The 17823-nt window shown below is 38.8% G+C and overlaps 1 pseudogene; it reads right to left on the reverse strand.

Moving 5' to 3' along the window:
- LOC104667057 overlaps positions 1 to 17823 on the reverse strand; it is a 70452-nt pseudogene that overhangs the window by 1533 nt on the left and 51096 nt on the right.

Genomic DNA, 17823 nt, shown 5'->3' on the forward strand with positions numbered 1-17823 from the left:
ATATCACCGGTTTCCTGAAGCCTAGTGACTCTAGTTAAGACAAGCAGATAGGATAATAACCAGGTTCAGTTCATTCCCCAAACCCATATTTAATTATATTCTAATCTAAGTGTGATTCAGCAGAGATAACTAAAACATTTCATATCAGTTGTTTACCCTATACAGTAAGTCTTCAGTTCCTCAACATAACTTTAGAAAACCAGAAATGATACCAAAGAAACCTGGTTCTTTATAATGTAGTCAAACCCCCTGCATCTTCACTACCCTATCCCCTCAGGGTCACTACAGTACCAAATAGGCATGGTGGGCACTCAATACTTGTCACGTGATGTTTACAATCTTTACTTCTCTTTAAAACACTAACAAGGGGGCGGAGCAAGATGGCCGAATAGGAACAACTCCAGTCTCCAACTCCCAGCGCGAGCGACACAGAAGACCGGTGATTTCTGCATTTTCAACTGAGGTACTGGGGTCATCTCACTAGGGAGTGCCGGACAATCGGTGCTGGTCAGCTGCTGCAGCCTGACCAGCGAGAGCTGAAGCAGGGCGAGGCATCGCCTCACCTGGAAGCGCAAGGGGGAAGGGGATCCGTTTTCCTAGCCAGGGGAACTGAGACACACAACACCTGGAAAATCGGGTAACTCCCACCCCAATACTGCGCTGTAAGCATACAGGCATTCCAGGAGAATATATCCCACACCTGGCCGGGAGGGTCCCACGCCCACGAAGCCTCCCTCACTGCTAACACAGCAGTCTGCCGCGATCTATCCGCAAGGCAGCAGCGAGGCTGGGGGAGGGGCGCCCGCCATTGCTGAGGCTTAAGTAGGTAAACAAAGCCGCTGGGAAGCTCGAACTGGGTGGAGCTCACAGCAGCTCAAGGAAGCCTGCCTGTCTCTGTAGTCTCCACCTCTGGGGACAGCGCACAGCTGAAGACCAACAGGGGAAGTAGCGGGAGCCGGTGCAGACGCGAACGACTCTGTCTGACAGCTTTGGGGAGAGCCGCGGATCTCCCAACGCGGAGGTTGAGATCTGAGAACGGACAGACTGCCTGCTCAGGTGTGTCCCTGACCTCTGAGTAGCCTAGCTGGGAGAAATCCCCCACTAGGGGCAGTCTGACACCCCACACCTCACAGGGTGGAGTACACCCCTGAGAGGACACTTCCAAAGGAAGAATCAGACAGGTACACTCGCTGTTCAGCAATATTCTATCTTCGGCAACCTCTGCTGCTGATACCCAGGCAAACAGGGTCTGGAGTGGACCTCAAGCAATCTCCAACAGACCAAAAGAGAGTCCTTCTGACTGTCAGAAGGAAAACTATCAAACAGGAAGGACACCTATACCAAAACCCCATCAGTTCGTCACCACCATCAAAGACCAGAGACAGATAAAACCACAAAGATGGGGAAGAAGCAGGGCAGAAAAGCTGGAAATTCAAAAAATAAGAGCGCATCTCCCCCTGCAAAGGAGCGCAGCCCATCACCAGCAACAGATCAAAGCTGGTCAGAGAATGACTTTGACGAGAGGAGAGAAGAAGGCTTCAGTCCATCAAACTTATCAGAGCTAAAGGAGGAATTACGTACCCAGCGCAAAGAAACTAAAAATCTTGAAAAAAGAGTGGAAGAATTGACAGCTAGACTCATTAATGCAGAGAAGATCATAAACGAAATGACAGAGATGAAAACCATGACACGAGAAATACGTGACAAATGCACAAGCTTCAGTAACCGACTCGATCAACTGGAAGAAAGAGTATCAGCGATTGAAGATCAAATGAATGAAATGAAGCGAGAAGAGAAACCAAAAGAAAAAAGAAGAAAAAGAAATGAGCAAAGCCTGCAAGAAGTATGGGATTACGTAAAAAGACCAAATCTACGTCTGATTGGGGTGCCTGAAAGTGAGGGGGAAAATGGAACCAAGTTGGAAAACACTCTTCAGGATATCATCCAGGAGAACTTCCCCAACCTAGTAGGGCAGGCCAACATTCAAATTCAGGAAATACAGAGAACGCCACAAAGATACTCCTCCAGAAGAGCAACTCCAAGACACATAATTGCCAGATTCACCAAAGTTGAAATGAAGGAAAAAATCTTAAGGGCAGCCAGAGAGAAAGGTCGGGTCACCCACAAAGGGAAGCCCATCAGACTAACAGCAGATCTCTCGGCAGAAACTCTACAAGCCAGAAGAGAGTGGGGGCCAATATTCAACGTTCTTAAAGAAAAGAATTTTAAACCCAGAATTTCATATCCAGCCAAACTAAGTTTCATCAGTGAAGGAGAAATAAAATCCTTTACAGATAAGCAAATGCTTAGAGATTTTGTCACCACCAGGCCTGCCTTACAAGAGACCCTGAAGGAAGCCCTAAACATGGAAAGGAACAACCGGTACCAGCCATCGCAAAATCTTGGCAAAATGTAAAGACCATCGAGGCTAGGAAGAAACTGCATCAACTAACGAGCAAAATAACCAGTTAATATCATAATGGCAGGATCAAGTTCACACATAACAATGTTAACCTTAAATGTTAATGGACTAAATGCTCCAATTAAAAGACACAGACTGGCAAACTGGATAAAGAGTCAAGACCCATCAGTCTGCTGTATTCAGGAGACCCATCTCACAGGCAGAGACATACATAGGCTCAAAATAAAGGGATGGAGGAAGATCTACCAAGCAAATGGAGAACAAAAAAAAGCAGGGGTTGCAATCCTAGTCTCTGATAAAACAGACTTTAAACCATCAAAGATCAAAAGAGACAAAGAAGGCCATTACATAATGGTAAAGGGATCAATTCAACAGGAAGAGCTAACTCTCCTAAATATATATGCACCCAATACAGGAGCACCCAGATTCATAAAGCAAGTCCTTAGAGACTTACAAAGAGACTTAGACTCCCATACAATAATAATGGGGGACTTCAACACTCCGCTGTCAACATTAGACAGATCAACGAGACAGAAAGTTAACAAGGATATCCAGGAATTGAACTCATCTCTGCACCAAGCGGACCTAATAGACATCTATAGAACTCTCCACCCCAAATCAACAGAATATACATTCTTCTCAGCACCACATCGCACTTATTCCAAAATTGACCACATAATTGGAAGTAAAGTACTCCTCAGCAAATGTAAAAGAACAGAAATTATAACAAACTGTCTCTCAGACCACAGTGCAATCAAACTAGAACTCAGGACTAAGAAACTCAATCAAAACCGCTCAACTACATGGAAACTGAACAACCTGCTCCTGAATGACTACTGGGTACATAACGAAATGAAAGCGGAAATAAAGATGTTCTTTGAAACCAATGAGAACAAAGATACAACATACCAGAATCTCTGGGACACATTTAAAGCAGTGTGTAGAGGGAAATTTATAGCACTAAATGCCCACAAGAGAAAGCAGGAAAGATCTAAAATTGACACTCTAACATCACAATTAAAAGAACTAGAGAGGCAAGAGCAATCACATTCAAAAGCTAGCAGAAGGCAAGAAATAACTAAGATCAGAGCAGAACTGAAGGAGATAGAGACACAAAAAACCCTCCAAAAAATCAATGAATCCAGGAGTTGGTTTTTTGAAAAGATCAACAAAATTGACAGACCGCTAGCAAGGCTAATAAAGAAAAAAAGAGAGAGGAATCAAATAGATGCAATAAAAAATGATAAAGGGGATATCACCACTGACCCCACAGAAATACAAACTACCATCAGAGAATACTATAAACGCCTCTACGCAAATCAACTAGAAAATCTAGAAGAAATGGATAATTTCCTGGACACTTACACTCTCCCAAGGCTAAACCAGGAAGAAGTTGAATCCCTGAATAGACCAATAGCAGGCTCTGAAATTGAGGCAACAATTAATAGCCTACCCACCAAAAAAAGTCCAGGACCAGATGGATTCACAGCTGAATTCTACCAGAGGTACAAGGAGGAGCTGGTACCATTCCTTCTGAAACTATTCCAATCAATAGAAAAAGAGGGAATCCTCCCTAACTCATTTAATGAGGCCAACATCATCCTGATACCAAAGCCTGGCAGAGACACAACAAAAAAAGAGTATTTTAGACCAATATCCCTGATGAACATTGATGCAAAAATCCTCAATAAAATACTGGCAAACCGGATTCAGCAGCACATCAAAAAGCTTATCCACCATGATCAAGTGGGCTTCATCCCTGGGATGCAAGGCTGGTTCAACATTCGCAAATCAATAAACGTAATCCAGCATATAAACAGAACCAAAGACAAGAACCACATGATTGTCTCAATAGATGCAGAAAAGGCTTTTGACAAAATTCAACAGCCCTTCATGCTAAAAACGCTCAATAAATTCGGTATTGATGGAACGTACCTCAAAATAATAAGAGCTATTTATGACAAACCCACAGCTAATATCATACTGAATGGGCAAAAACTGGAAAAATTCCCTTTGAAAACTGGCACAAGACAGGGATGCCCTCTCTCACCACTCCTATTCAACATAGTCTTGGAAGTTCTGGCTAGGGCAATCAGGCAAGAGAAAGAAATCAAGGGTATCCAGTTAGGAAAAGAAGAAGTCAAATTGTCCCTGTTTGCAGATGACATGATTGTATATTTAGAAAACCCCATCGTCTCAGCCCAAAATCTCCTTAAGCTGATAAGCAACTTCAGCAAAGTCTCAGGATACAAAATTAATGTGCAAAAATCACAAGCATTCTTATACACCAGCAACAGACAAGCAGAGAGCCAAATCAGGAATGAACTTCCATTCACAATTGCTTCAAAGAGAATAAAATACCTAGGAATCCAGCTTACAAGGGATGTAAAGGACCTCTTCAAGGAGAACTACAAACCACTGCTCAGTGAAACCAAAGAGGACACAAACAAATGGAAGAACATACCATGCTCATGGATAGGAAGAATCAATATCGTGAAAATGGCCATACTCCCCAAGGTTATTTATAGATTCAATGCCATCCCCATCAAGCTACCAATGAGTTTCTTCACAGAATTGGAAAAAACTGCTTTAAAGTTCATATGGAACCAAAAAAGAGCCCGCATTGCCAAGACAATCCTAAGTCAAAAGGACAAAGCTGGAGGCGTCACGCTACCTGACTTCAAACTATACTACAAGGCTACAGTAACCAAAACAGCATGGTACTGGTACCAAAACAGAGATATAGACCAATGGAACAGAACAGAGTCCTCAGAAATAATACCGCACATCTACAGCCATCTGATCTTTGACAAACCTGAGAGAAACAAGAAATGGGGAAAGGATTCCCTATTTAATAAATGGTGCTGGGAAAACTGGCTAGCCATAAGTAGAAAGCTGAAACTGGATCCTTTCCTTACCCCTTATACGAAGATTAATTCAAGATGGATTAGAGACTTAAATGTTAGACCTAATACCATAAAAACCCTAGAAGAAAATCTAGGTAGTACCATTCAGGACATAGGCATGGGCAAGGACTTCATGTCTAAAACACCAAAAGCAACGGCAGCAAAAGCCATAATTGACAAATGGGATCTCATTAAACTAAAGAGCTTTTGCACAGCAAAAGAAACTACCATCAGAGTGAACAGGCAACCTACAGAATGGGAGAAAATTTTTGCAACCTACTCATCTGACAAAGGGCTAATATCCCGAATCTACAAAGAACTCAAACAAATATACGAGAAAAAAAACAAACAACCCCATCAAAAAGTGGGGAAAGGATATGAACAGACATTTCTCAAAAGAAGATATTCATACAGCCAACAGACACATGAAAAAATGCTCATCATCACTGGCCATCAGAGAAATGCAAATCAAAACCACAATGAGATACCATCTCACACCAGTTAGAATGGCAATCATTAAGAAGTCAGGAAACAACAGGTGTTGGAGAGGATGTGGAGAAATAGGAACACTTTTACACTGTTGGTGGGATTGTAAACTAGTTCAACCATTATGGAAAACAGTATGGCAATTCCTCAAGGATCTAGAACTAGATGTACCATATGACCCAGCCATCCCACTACTGGGTATATACCCAAAGGATTATAAATTAGTCTACTACAAAGACACATGTACACGTATGTTTATTGCGGCACTATTCACAATAGCAAAGACTTGGAATCAACCCAAATGTCCATCTGTGACAGACTGGATTAAGAAAATGTGGCACATATACACCATGGAATACTATGCAGCCATAAAAAAGGATGAGTTTGCGTCCTTTGTAGGGACATGGATGCAGCTGGAAACCATCATTCTTAGCAAACTATCACAAGAAGAGAAAACCAAACACCGCATGTTCTCACTCATAGGTGGGAACTGAACAATGAGATCACTTGGACTCGGGAAGGGGAACATCACACACTGGGGTCTATCATGGGGAGGGGGGAGGGGGGAGGAGGGAGGGATTGCATTGGGGAGTTATACATGATATAAATGATGAATTGATGGGTGCTGACGAGTTGATGGGTGCAGCACACCAACATGGCATAAGTATACATATGTAACAAACCTGCACGTTATGCACATGTACCCTAGAACTTAAAGTATAATAAAAAAAAAAAAAAAAAAAGAAAAAAAAATAAAATGGGCATGCTTATATATTAAAAAAAAAAAAAAAAAAAAAAAAAAAACACTAACAATAGCTGTAGCAGCCTTCCCTCTTCCTCTTGGTTGTTCAGAGATGAGCAGAATGTTGTTAACCTTTAAGATGAAAACTCCACCTCAAACAACCTATGGAAGAAGACTTCTCCCCATATACCACAACAACACTTTGGACCTAATCCTTTTGGGACTAAGTTAAGAAACAGCTTCATTTTCTCTATAAAAGTCACACTTTGTAACATATAGCTAACTGTATGTAACATATACCCAATCAGCTATTGGTCTTTTTATTTTTTCAGGGTATTGGGCTTTTTTGTTTGTTTTTTGTTTTTGTTTTGTTTGTTTTACAATAATTTCTTAAAATGTTACCCGTGAGCAGCAGTAGTTTGATCTGCGTGGAGAACATCAAACAAATAGAGTTCTGTCAGAAGCCTCTCACTCTCTTCCTCAGCTCTTTCAGGAGCAGGAGCCTATTTCGCAAACAAACAAAAACACCAAGAGTTTTGCTTTTGGCACACAAAGCAGTTGTTATTTCTCCCTCTCCAATGCTAAAGGTGGCTAAGACAAAAGATAAACAAATTTAGGGGAGGAAATAACTGAACAGAAGAAAGAAATACTTTGCAAAACATACCTTCCTTCCCACCAAAATGCTAGTATTAGAATAAAATGAACATGCTGAGCAACGGTCATAATTCCACAGGGGCCTAAGAAACAGCAGAAAGGTGATTCTCAAGCTTAACTAGTTTTATTTATTTATTTTTAACTTTTTTTTTTTTTTTTTTGAGAGAGTCTTTCTCTGTCAACCATGCAGCACTGCAGTGGTGCAGTGATAGCTCACTGCAGCCTCGACCTCCTGAGTTCAGGTGATCCTCTTACCTCAGCCTCCTGAGTAGCTGGGAGTATAAGCATGAGCCACCATACCCGGCTATAAGTGTTTTTAAGGAATAAAAATTATCTGATACTATTAAAATTTCTTTCTTTCCCAAGAGATAGAAAACAAACTCTATCAGATTCCCTTTTGTAGCCTCACAAGAGACTCAAAAATGTTAATGTCATACTGAAAGATGATAGAAAATAGTCAAATAATTCATATAGCATGAATATCTGAATTATTTTCTTAATATAGCATGAATATCCCTCCGCTTCAGAGTGCTTACATTGTGAAAATATATGTAACTCCAAATAAGTCCATCTGATCCCTCTCCAGAGAAGACCACCACGCTATCTGTGTTCTTTCGAATATACTTGGAAATTAAAAACATGCCTTAAATGAAAGACAGACATTAACTTTAATGTCAACATAACCTTCCACCAAAAATGCCTTTGATTTGATTTTTGAAAATAATTGAAAGCTTTACTACTATACTGGACTTCATATTAATGTAAAGTAGTTTCTACAATAATGACCTTATATTTACAAGCAATTTATATGTACTTAATCAAAAAGTACTACTGTAAAATAACCCAGAATCATTCTGTCATTTTATAAACAGGTTTTAAAATTCTAATATTTTTAGATCAAGAATGTCTGCCTCAAAACTTTGTTGAACAACGACTCAAATACCTAAAAATCTTGCCTTTCCTGGTGGTATTATGACACAAAAACAAGAATAAGCATTTTGGTGGTTTAGTGTTAATTTTGTTAGGTATTTTCCCCCTGCCACTCACCATTCACCAGATTTCACACAGAGTTGAGGAGGCTATATAAGTTATTAAACCTACCTCCTCGGTTCTGCACCACATGCCTCTAAACTAGTGTTTCTTCTCAACCTTGTTTTTATGATCACCTCAGCTAGAGAGCCTTTTTAGACATTTGTTTTCCTAACCCCATGCCAGCCCCATGAAATTCCAATATCAGAGCTATACTGTCTATCTGGTTATTTATTGTGATGCTTTGGAGGGCCATAAACCATTGTAATACCTAAGATATTTTTGCCCTCCAAGGCAAGTGTCTCAAGAGAGGCAGTAGCATATAAAGGCTCAATAACATTGGATCAGTCTGATTTGGGGTATACTTCCAATCTCAGTAGATATATTATCTACAAGATAAAATTAGTATTGTTTGCAGAGCAATGGTAGCTAGTGACTGGTAAGTTGTGTGATGGAATATTTACCAAATTATATCTAAAATGAATATTTCTTATCAAAAATGCATTACCAAATAGACCTATTTTCTCACTGTATTCTGACTGTACCCCTGGAAACTATAAGAAAAATGGGAGGTAGAGGGCAGAAAATATGTATCTATTCCCTGGGAAAACACCAACAGTGACACCAAAACAGAGGAGGTTGAACTATATACTTATTGTTCCCTTCACTCCAAAAGAGATTCAGAGAATTCTTAAGTGGTCTTAAATGATCAGTAACACAGGGATTTAATTTGCATTAATCTTTAAATAACATTTTTGGACTATTGCTTGAAATAATTTTTTTAAACCTTACATTTTTTCAGTATTAAAAAAAGTTTTATTTAATAGCATCATAACACCTTACATACTGAAGCATGAACTATTGTAATGTCATAAGTTTCCAAGGAAAATATGACTTCATCCAGAGCCTGAATACCTTCCTCAGAGTTAAAGAGGACTTCATGATGTTCATTTCCAATATGATTTGCCACCTTATTATATAAAGAAATACCCGCCTACTTGTTAAAGAAAATAACTTCCCTTTAAAATCAAACATGACAGGAGTTCACAAAGCTTTATGAATTAACAATGGTGAAAACTAAACAAGGGAAAGGGGGAAAAATGATTTTATAGGCCACCACATACAAGCCCCATCTAGGCCTGTTCCCTCACCTGCTTCAACTTCACCACCAGGAAATCTCCCCTCAGCTCCTCTGGGGCCGAGGCTTCAACCTTTCTCCCAGTAGGCACCTCCCACCTCACCTATTTTACCTAACCCACCTCATCTCTCTCTAGTCCAACCTGGTCCCATGCTAAGCTTGGTCTTTCTGAAATGCCTACTTTTATATCCAGAATGTTATTCCTATATAGAATGGCTCCTCCCCTCATTCTGCTTTCCTTGGATATTTTGGATTCTCTCAGCATTAATCACCTTGCATTGAGAGTCCTCTCTAGCTCCTTCTCATCTATGCTATGAAAGTTCTCCATAGTGGGAACTAGGTCACCTGCTCACTGAATACAGACAAGCTGCCCTCTGCCCACAGTATTCCAAATACAGCACTTTAAAAAATAACAATAACCGCCAACACTCAGTAAGTAGTTACTACATGCTAAGTTCTACCGTACTTACTTTACATGGATTATGTCATTTCACCTTAAAACTACCCCAATAGCAGACACTATTATTTTTGGTCACATAAATGAGTAGAACCAGGACTTCACACTACAAGTTAGGCTCCAAAGCTTGCAGTCTTCACCACGATACCATGCCTGTATGTTCTTTTTTAAGAAACAAAAACCAAACGAACAAATGAGAGACCTCCTTACTGAATTTTTCAAGATGGAGAGTTGCTATGTTGCCCAGACTGGACTTGAACTCCTGAGCTCAGACCTCCCACCACAGCCTCCCAAGTATCCGGGACTATAGGTGCATGCCACTGCACCTGACTTATGCCTTTACTTTATTATTATTATTATTATTATTTATTTATTTTTTGAGACAGAGTCTTGCATGTTGCCCAGGCTGGAGTGCAGTGGAGTGATCTCAGCTCACTGCAAGCTCTGTCTCCCGGGTTCATGCCATTCTCCTGCCATAGCCTCTGGAGTACCTGGGGCCATAGGCACCCGCCACCACACCTGGCTAATTTTTTGTATTTTTAGTAGAGATGGGGTTTCACCATGTTAGCCAGGATGGTCTTGATCTCCTGACCTCATGATCTGCCTGCCTCAGCCTCCCAAAGTGCTGGGATTATAAGTATGAGCCACTGCTCCTGGCCGACCTTCCTTCCTTCCTTCCTTCCTTCCTTCCTTCCTTCCTTCCTTCCTTCCTTCCTTCCTTCCTCCCTCCCTCCCTCCCTCCCTCCCTTCCTTCCTTCCTTCCCTCCTTGCTTCCTTCCTCCCTTCCTTCCTCTCTCTTTCTCTCTTTCTCTCTTTCTTTCTTTCTTCTTTCTTTCCTTTCTTTCTCTCTCTCTCTCTTTCTCTCTCTCTCTCTCTTTCTTTCTTTCTTTCTTTCTTTCTTTCTTTCTTTCTTTCTTTCTTTCTTCTTTCTTTCTTTCTTTCTTTCTTTCTTCTTTCTTTCCTTCTTTCTTTTCTGTTTTTGTTTTTGATTTTTTGGACACAAGTTCTAACTCTGTCACCCAAGCTCCCACAAAGCCAAGACTACAGGCATGCGCCACTAAACCTGGCTAATTTTTGTATTGTTTTGTAGAGATAGAGTTTCACTACATTGCTCATGCTGGTTTCAAACTCCTGACCTCAAGCAATCCACCTCCCTCGGCCTCCTAAAGTGCTGAGATTACAGGTGTAGGTCACCACATCCAGACACCTTTACTTTCAAAAAAGCATAATTATCATCATAGAGTCTTTGTGAGAATTGTATGGGTCATAATAGATAAAGGTACACAGAGGACAGTGTACAACACAGTGAATATTCAACAGCCATTTCCTTCCATTTTAATACATTTAATTTAAAACAGCTGCCCCATCAATACCGTAGCAGAAGCAGAGTTATCCATTATTGACTCCATTTTCATTGTAATAACAAGTCTAACTACACAAGGGACAGAGACAGCACCTTACCTTTCTAGCAGCCAGTAAATCAGGGCTGTCTTCCATGCCAACTGCAAATGTCTGGAGAGGATACTGTACTTGGGCCTCTTTCAGCTGCTTCAACAGGGTGGCGGCAACAAGGTGGAGTCCAAGCCCCCTACATGCAAAAGAGGAAGTGGAAGAGTCCTAGTTATATGCCTTGCGTAAGACAGGGACAGAGGATGTACATTCCTGATAAACATCAAGATGACAGCACCTGACATCACATCACCACGATCTTTGGCACAAACATCAATGTTTCATTGTAAGTTGTAACAGACTACCTACATGCAATACTAGTGATTTACAATTTGAGATTGTCAACCCAGCCAGTAACCTGTGTAGCACTGAATTCAAATACCAGGAAAAGTACACATATTCCCTCAACAGCGAGCAGAGCTCAAGTGAGCTACACAGCCTGGGTAACGAGTAGGGAGTAATTAAAAGGTTTTAAGCAGGCAGTACTATAATCAGATGAGTTTTTCACAGGTTATTCTAAAAGCACTGAGAAAGGAAAATTGTTGCAATATTCCAGATAAGATCATTTGGTCTGGAAAAGGACAGTGTCAAGGATATAAAAAAGAACAATCAAGGAATTTCAGAGGGTAAACTGGATGTCATTACAGTTCCATATCAAGTGATCATCAGACTCAAAGAAGGCACAGAGAGAAGGAAGCAGCTTTTCCCCAGTGTTCTCTTTGCCAGGCTTGCCTAGGAGGCCTGGCAACTGACATATATATGTGTGTGTGTGTGTGTATATACACACATATATGTATGTGTGTATATATACATATGTGTGTGCATATATATACGTGTGTGTGTGTGTGTGTGTGTATATTTGTTCTTTGCCATCTGATCACCTAGAAATGCCTGAAAATAAACCTGTTCCGGTATTAGTACAAACACTATGACTAGTGTACTAAGGACCCCTTTAATTGATCTCATTATCCATGCTTCAACCAATATTAAATCTGAAAATTAAGTGAGAAAGGATTTAAAGAGTGGCAAAAACAGGCAGGGAGAGAGATTTTAGGATGTTACTGCTGTATAGGTAAGGGATAAAAAATAAATGTCTTCCTCAAGTTTACCATCCAAAAGTGCTATACATGATTTGCAAGTATTTTCTTCCATCTTGTGGGTTGCCTTTCACTTTCTTGTGTCCTTTGAAGTGCAAAAATGTTTAATTTTGATGAAGTCCAATTCATCAGTTTTTATTATTGTTGCTGGTCTTGTATTTAAGAAAGCTTTGCCAAATCCAAGGTCATGACAATTTACTCTTATGTTTGCTTCTCAGGATTTATAGTTTTAGCCCTTACATTTATGTGGAATAGCTCAAAATGGATCCATTTGATCCATTTTTTTGTATCCATAGTTTTTGTATATGGTGTTTCATAAAGGTCCAACTCCAGGTTTTGCATATGTTTACATATCTAGTTGTCTCTGTGCCGGTTTTTGAACTTCTTTCCCCACTGAATATATATATATATATATATGATCAACTGATTTTTGACAAGGGAGCCAAGATTATATACGTATATGTGTGTGTGTGTGTGTGTATGATCAATTGTTAGCTTATTTTAAATATATATAATATATATTATACATATTATATATATTATATATACATATATTCATATCTGACTCTCAATTCTATCCCACTGGTCTATACATCTATCCTGCCAGTATTATAATGTTCTTATTATCATAGTCTTGTAGTAAGTTTTAAAGTCAGTAAGTATGAATTCTCCTACTTTGTTCCTCATTTTCAAAAGATTATTTTGTCTATTCTTAGTCCCTTGCAATTCCATATGAATTTGAGAGTTAGCTTGTCGATTTTACAAAGAACTCATCCGGGATTCTGATAGGGATGAGGTTAAATCTGCAGATGAGTTTAGGGAGGACTGCCATCTTAACATGTTAAGCCTTCGATTCATGATAATGGGATACTTCTCCATTTATTTCGATCTTTCATTTCTTTCAACAATGTTTTATGGTTTTCAGAGTACAAGTTTTACACTTCTTAAATTTATTTCTAAGTATTTTATTCTTTTTGATGCTATGATAAACGAAGCTGCTTTCTTAATTTCATTTTCAGATTGCTCATTATAAGTATGTAGTACTCTGCTAAAGTGTGTCAAATACCATTGATTTTTGTATATTGATCTTGTATCCTGAAACCCTGATGAGCAAAAGGGATTTGTACCTAGAATACATAAAGAACTATTACAATTCAGTAATAAAAAGGCAAAATAACCCAATTAGAGATGGATAATTCAAGAATGGATAAACAAACTGCAGTACATGCAAACAAATGGAACATCATTCAGCAATTTAAAGAATGAGCTATGAAGCCACAAAAAAAACATAGAAGAACCCTAAGTGTATACTGCTAGGTGAAAGAAGCCAGTCTGAAAAGGCTGCAAACTATATGATTACAACTATTATATGACATTCTGGGAAGGCAGAATTAGAAAAGTAACAAGATTGATAATGACCAGGGGTTTAGGAGGAAGAGGAGGGAGAGGAATGAATCAGTGGAGCACAGGAGATTTTTAGGGCAATGAAACTTCTGCATAATACTGTAGTGGTGGACACATGACATTATACATTTGTCAAATCCAAAAATCTATAAAACACAAAGAGTGAACCCTAATGTAAACTATGAACTTCTGTTAATATATAAGTATCAGTTTATCAAATCTAATAAATGTAGCACAATAATGCAAAATGTTAAGAGTTAGGAAAACTGGGCAGGGGCACTGTAGGGGGAACATGTGTGAACTCTCTGAACTTTCTATCAATTGTTTTTAAACATCTCTAAAAAAATAAAGTCTATTATGATTTTAAAATAATATGATCCCTAGGAGGAAAATAAATGGCAAAGGATCTGAAGAAATATTTCTCCAAAGAAGAAATACAAATGGCGAATTAACATGAGATAAGATGCTGGACATCATTGTAAACAGGAAAATACAAATCAAAACCACAATGAGCTACCACTTCACATACACTAGAATGTCTAGAATTAAAAAGTGACCCAGTAAGTGTTTGTGAAGATGTGGAGAAACTGAAATTTTAATACACTTCTGGAAGGAATAAAACTAATGCAGCCATTTCAAAAAGTAGTCTGACAGTTCCTCAATTAAACATACTTATCATGTGTCCCAGCAATTCTACTCCTAGATATATACCCAAGAGAAATGCCTACACAAAACTCATACACCAATGTTTATAGTAGCATTATTTGTAATAGCCAAAAGGGGTATACAATGTCCTAAATGTCCATCAACTGACAAGTGGATAAACAAAAGCCAGTGTATCCATGCAACAGAGTATCATTTGGCCATAAAAAGTAAGTACTGATACATGTCACAGCATAGACAAATCTTGAAAGCATTATGCCAAGTGAAAGAATCCAGTCACAAAAGCCCATATGATATATAATCCAACTTATATGAAACATACAAAATTGGAAATACAGAGGCAGAAAGATTGGTGATTGCCAGGGTTACAACTTCAGGGGTGCAGATGATGGGTATGGAGAGATGGAATTGAAAGCTAAAGGGCACAGGAGGCAGGGAATTGTGGTGTGTGCCTATACTCCTAGCTACTAGGGAGGCTAAGGTGGGAGGATCACTTGAGCACAGGAGTTTAAGCCTGCACTAAGCTATGATCACATCACTGCACTCCAGCCTAGGCTGGGTGACTGAGCAAGACCCCATCTCTTAAAAAAAAAAAAAAAAAAAAAAAATCTGATTGATCCTGCCAGTAAAAAATAAGGTAAAGAGCATAGGATTTGGTGGAAAAACAATTCTAAAATTGATTGGAGTGTTGCTTACCAACATCTGTGAATATACTAAAGTCCACTGAACTGTATACTTCAAGTAGGGGAATGACATGGTATGTGAATTACCGATAAAGCAGTTTTAGAAATCCTAATATTTGCTGTGCTATAACTGCAGCAAACCATCGCAGGGCAATAATTGCAGAGCCAACCCTACCATTACATATGGCACAGGAAAACTTAAAACTGCACTTAGGATCAAGTTAGATGAAGAGCATATTCACGCAGCAAAAAACAAATGACTGCACTGAAGACTCATCCTTCAAGGATTACAGAATTGAAATGCTGAAAAGGAGAGTACAACTCCTCTGTTTCTTTAAAAAAGGTAAGGACTCAACTAAATTAGTCACTTGTAAAATTCTGAATTGCTCTCTAAGAGATTTTCAAATGTGATTTAAAAGAAAACACACAACTAAGACAATAATGAAAATCTATAGAAAAATTATTATTACCTTTAGCTTCCGAACATACAGCCAAAAATCCATCTTCTGTCATTGCTTTAAAGAAAGGCCTGAATCCTTATGTATCTCTGCCCAGGAACACTTTCTTATTGGCAGTATCCAGTAAAACAAACGCAAACACACCATCCAACATACAAATTGTTTGCTCAATTCCTCCTTTGTCATAAAGATGAAGGATTATCTCACCATCCACTTTGGTCTGATATTCAAATTCAAAATGTTGTTGAACCTTAGGAAGCAATAGCAAAACCAAAATGTTAGACTCCTTGTGCGTTCATTAATAATTTTTTTATTGCAAAGTTTCTTCAGTATTTCTGAGCTCTATAATCATTTCATTCACTTTGGTGATTTAGGAGAATCATAGCATTATCAAACTAGGGTTTGCTTCAACTCCTAATTCTGCAAATTCTGTTCAACATAAAGCTGAATCCATGAAAATTTTAGTTGCAGTCTGATAAACAGAATATAATGGGAATGTACCAGAACCTGTAACCTGAAAACGTAACTTGTGGAAGAATGGAAATGCATATTATATACATACTATGCATGTATACATGTATATTTATGAATATGCAGATTGAGTATCCCTTATCTGAAATGTTTGGAACCAGAAGTGTTTTGGGTTTTGGATTTTTTTTTTTTTTTTTTTTTATTTTTGATTTTGGAATATTTGTATATATGTGAGATATCTTGGGGATGAGACCCAAGTCTAAACATGAAATTCATTTATGTTTCATATATCCTATACACATAGCCTAAAGGTAATTTTATATAATATTTCAAGTAATTTTGTGCATGAAACAAAGTTTGTGTACATGGACCCATCAGAAAGCAAAGGCATCACTATCTCAGCTACCATGTGGGAAATCTGTGGCTGTTTGACATCTTTGACCATCATTCCTGACTCTGAATTTATATGCTGGTGATAAGCAATTATTTTCGTACACTTATTCACACCTAAGTAAAAAATATGACATACCATTAATGCAACCAAAAATAATAAGCAACATAGTAACATCACCAGAATACCTGCATCAGCTGTTAAACAGCTGTACAAACAATGACAGGCTTTCAGACTCCACCTACAATGCTGTGTTTTTTTTATTAAAAGGTTACTGTACATTGTGTTTTTTTCTTTTTTTAGGTGAGAAGAAATATCAGAAGAGTTGAGCGACTAGGAGGCAGGTCCTCTGAGGTTGAGGATGCATACTGTCACATGGCTTTTTAAAATGTTTCTCCTGAGTCATCTGCCTCATTTACAATGGCTTTTGTCTTGGAAGTCTCTCTTTGATTTTATAAGCAGACATGACCTCTTGTTCTGTTATGAATGCAGGTAGCTCTAGTCCTTCAATATCTCTATCACACATTTTCACCATGTCATCTACACCTTTAAACTACCTTCCAATTTCTCCAACAGTTTGACTTTCTGTGTTATAAATGTTTCTACTTTTCCTTATCATTGCTGCTCATATGGATATCTACAGGCCTTGTTGACATTTTCAGTATCTTAACATCACAGAGCAGAGAATAAGCAAAAATACACAATGGGTAATGCACATAGGTTCCATCTGTGGGGATCCTGCCATTGGCATGTCCAGCTTGCACATGTGCCATTCTATTACCCTTTGTGGGTGTGCTTGCACGGGAAAATCTGAGCATGTGTAGAAAAGTTATACTGCAGCTGAAGGGTGTGAGAGGGTCTTTTTTCCATAGAGAATGCCAAATAAACTGTTGTACACCTGCATTTTGACTGTGACATCAAAATGCACATGTAGTGTCATGTCAGTGCTCAAAAAGTTTCAGAGTTTGGAGAATTTCAAATTTCAGATTTTCAGATTAGGGATGTTCAACCCCTAAATTTAAGATAATAAGTTGCCTGGTTGCCATGACACTTAAAAACGTGTCTTCTGCAAATGTAAACCTTTGGTTTGAGAAAATAGTATTGACTAAGAAGTTTCTCCAGTTCAGCTTCAAAGATCTAGCTATAAAAATGTAAAGCAAAGGGACAAACGTCATTTGGCATCATTCCCTGAAAAATAAATAGCTCTGTCACAATAACAGATACATGATCCAAAACAAAGTGATGGTACCCAGGGATGGATGACAATGTCCAGTGCTTCCACCACTGCAGTAGTATTAAAGCTACTCCTCACTGATATATAAAATTATGGTGGCACTTTATTAGTCTGCATGCCCCAAAGGAACTGCAAAGGG

The sequence above is a fragment of the Rhinopithecus roxellana genome, chromosome 9 (assembly GCF_007565055.1).
Source record: "Rhinopithecus roxellana isolate Shanxi Qingling chromosome 9, ASM756505v1, whole genome shotgun sequence".
NCBI lineage: Eukaryota > Metazoa > Chordata > Mammalia > Primates > Cercopithecidae > Rhinopithecus > Rhinopithecus roxellana.